This window comes from Zingiber officinale, chromosome 5B (assembly GCF_018446385.1).
Source record: "Zingiber officinale cultivar Zhangliang chromosome 5B, Zo_v1.1, whole genome shotgun sequence".
In the NCBI taxonomy this organism is placed as follows: domain Eukaryota; kingdom Viridiplantae; phylum Streptophyta; class Magnoliopsida; order Zingiberales; family Zingiberaceae; genus Zingiber; species Zingiber officinale.
In genome coordinates, this window is record NC_055995.1 from 38,313,016 (window position 1) to 38,316,555 (window position 3,540).

The window sequence follows — 3,540 nt, forward strand, 5'->3', positions numbered from 1 at the left end:
AGGAATGGGAGCTAGGGCTCCGATTCTTGCTCTGGTCCAAGATCAAGTCGTGCTAGGGTGGCGTCGTGGGTCAAGAAGAAGGTTACAGACCCAAAGCTAGGGCTCAGGAAGCGGTGGCCAACATCGGCTGCTCATGGATGTCCGACGATCGGCGAATCGAAGCAGCACAGGGTCGGCGTCGCGAGTTAGGGGAGGAATCGCGAGGGAGAGGGAGGAGAGGATCGACAGCCAAGAGAGCTTGGTGTTGGTGCGGCACGCATAGGATAGGTCGCTGCTGGCGGTGAACTCGCGGTGGCTGGTGATCGGGCGAGGAGGAATCGCCGGAGAGGGAAGGGGGTCTCGTGCGTAATGTGAGGAGAAGGAGGAGATCGGGAGAGGGAGGTGGGTTCGGCAGAATCGGGAAGGAGGAGAAGAAATCGGGGATTTAGGGATTTAGGGTTCTTAATTAAATACTTAGGTTAACCTAATTAACCTCTAAGTTAACCACTTAATCAACTCCCACATAATGGGTATTCCAAACAAGCTTTCTCCAGGCCCAATAAATCCATCCTCGTAAAACTAGTCATACGACCTCCGTTTAAATCCCGAAAAATTTCTAAAATTTTTTGAAAAATCCAATAAGATTTTCCGTCCAATAACATTTATTATTTATTTTGCGATATCTTACATTCTCCCCCACTAATAAAAAATTTGGTCCCCAAATTTACTGGTCAACTCAGAGATCCTTATCCAAGGGTAACAACTAAACAACATACTCATATACCACTCACTCCAAGCATAACCACTAAGCCACATCCTCATCAATTACTCCAACCTAGCATCATAAAGATATCTCCAACCATGACCATCCACCTCCAAGTGAATAGTAATGACTCTGTGGATTATGAGTTCACTCTGCATCTGCTACTCCCACACTGCTATATAGCCAAATATGAATAAATCAACTACCTCTGAAATCCAAAATCTACTATTAGCAGATCCTCCAACATCTATATAAAGCGCTCCAACTATCCATCAGTCTGAGGATAAAATTCTCTACTAAAGTAAAGCTCCTAATCCAAAGTCTGCTATAACCACAGTCAAAACCATGATGTAAAATCACTGATCTCCATCCAATACAACACTCAGAGATATACCATAAGGTCCAGTAATCTCTCTACCGTATAATCCTGCTACTCGATCCAACGAATACATCCTACAAATCAATAAATAAGGAGCAAAATCGTCACCCAACAATGATTACCCAAACCAAAATATTCTCTCTATGTCCTGGATAATCCCACAACAAAATCCGTCAAACACGCTTCCAACTCCACTCTAGTACTTGAGTCAACAGAGACAATCCTGCTAGTCTCTGATATTCAGCCTCCACGCGCTGACACACTAGACATCAAGCTACAAAATCTGTGATGTCTTCCTTCATAATAATCCACAAATAAGAACGCTTCAAATCTCTATACATCGAGTACCACTTGGGTGTATCGCAAATCCAGATCAATGTATTTCTTGTGGTCACTCCTCCCGGATAAGAAGTAACTTGGAAACACGCATAATCTCCCAAGGAAATAAAGAATCCAATTCTCATTACACGAGAATTCTAACCACTGGCATGAGAATTCTCCGCTCATGCTACATTGAAACTGAACCAAACCCCATGTACAATACATCTATGTAGAGTACAAATCCGTCTACACAAGAAAGCATAACTAAGACGGTGCAGTTAACAACTTTTCGTCCAACTCCCAAAACTGATCTCATAAGCATCCGTCCAGGAAAGTTTTATTCCCTTCCTAGTCAGTCCAGTCAACGGCATAATGCTGAATAAACCCTCAATCAATCTCCCGTAATATCTAGCCAGACCAAGGAAACTACGAGTCTCCTGTATAGACTACAGCTACTCCCTACTGATAAAAGCTTCTATCCCTTGTGGATCCACTAATATCCCTTTGCTAGAGACAACGTGTCCCATAAATCTCGCAGAAAACAATCACAATGCGCACTACTAAACTTCACATATAGATGTTCCCATCGAAACATCTCTAGAACTATGCGAAGCTAGTGTACGTGATCCACCTTGGATCGAAAATAGATCACAACATCGCCAATAAAGACAATGAAAACTGATCCAAACCCTAAGAATGTTAGCTAGAGCCAATCATTTGATGATTGTATATTGGACTTATTGTATCATATTCTATATAAATAAAGGCATTTGGATTTTGGTTATTATACTTACTTGTATTGGTGCCAAATAAACTAAGTATAATAATGTCCCTGAGTAGACGGTTCTCACCTATATCAATCGGTTAGTTGAACCGATAGTGAGATGATATAGGGAACACTACTCTTAATCATTCCCAGTCGAGTATTAACATTCAGGGACAATGTTAATTCAATAAGACTAGCATGTAGGTCAACTCGATGACTTGATCTCACAAGTCATGGATATAGAGATATCAAGTTGACACATAAGTATACATTAGAGAATGTATACTGAATGACCCGCCATGAGAAAGTATCATGGATCGTTATATGAGTGTCATATACTTTCTCATGTGGCTATTAATATGACTACTAGTCCTTAGACCTGAAGTCACCATAGATCCCTACATAAGGAGTTATGTACTTTAGTTTTGTCAAACGTCACCCGTAACTGGGTGGACTATAAAGGCGATTACTGGGTATATAACAAATTATGCAGAGGGATGTGAGTGATGTAGATGGGATTTATCCCTCCTATATGATGGGAGAGACATCGGTATTCTTGATAGAGTGAGACCACGAAGTGCATGGCCATGCTCAAATGAGTCAATATAGGATATTGAGCTTGTTAGGATCGATGATCGCGGCTAGAGAGGGGGGGTGTGAATAGACGCCCCAAATTCTTCGTTTCTTCCTACGATTAGGGTTAGCGCAGCGGAAATAACTAAATAGAAACGTAAAGGAAAAAGACAAACCTCAAACTCGATGGATGTAACGAGGTTCGGAGATGAAACTCCTACTCCTCGGCGTGTCCGTAAGGTGGACGAAGCCTATCAATCTGTCGGTGGATGAGTCCCCGGAAACCCGGCTAATAATCACTCCTTCTGGGTGGAGAAACCTCGCCACAATGTCTTGCAACAGCAAGATAAACTGGAGTACAAGAATACAGCAAGAAACTAAGTACAATACAAAAATGTAATAACCCTAGCTTGCCTTCTTGTCGACTGGATGAAGCAGCAGCTTCAAACGACGCCTACAACACACGAAGCTTCAAGCAGAAGCGAGCTCAGCAAAGCTCAGATCACAGCAGTGAAGAAGAACAGCAGCTCGAGAAGGAAGAAGAAGGAGAAGAAAGAACAGTAGCTCCTCAACCCCTTTTATAACCTGCGAAGAAGACACAACAGAAACTAGTCGTTGCTACGCAACGGCTAGGATGTGGACCGATCATGCTTCATCCTGATCGGTCCACAAGGGTCCTGATCGGTCACAAGACCGATCAGGCCCTTCCCTGATCGGTCATGGTGACCGATCAGGTCCTTCCCTGATCGGTCCCATGAC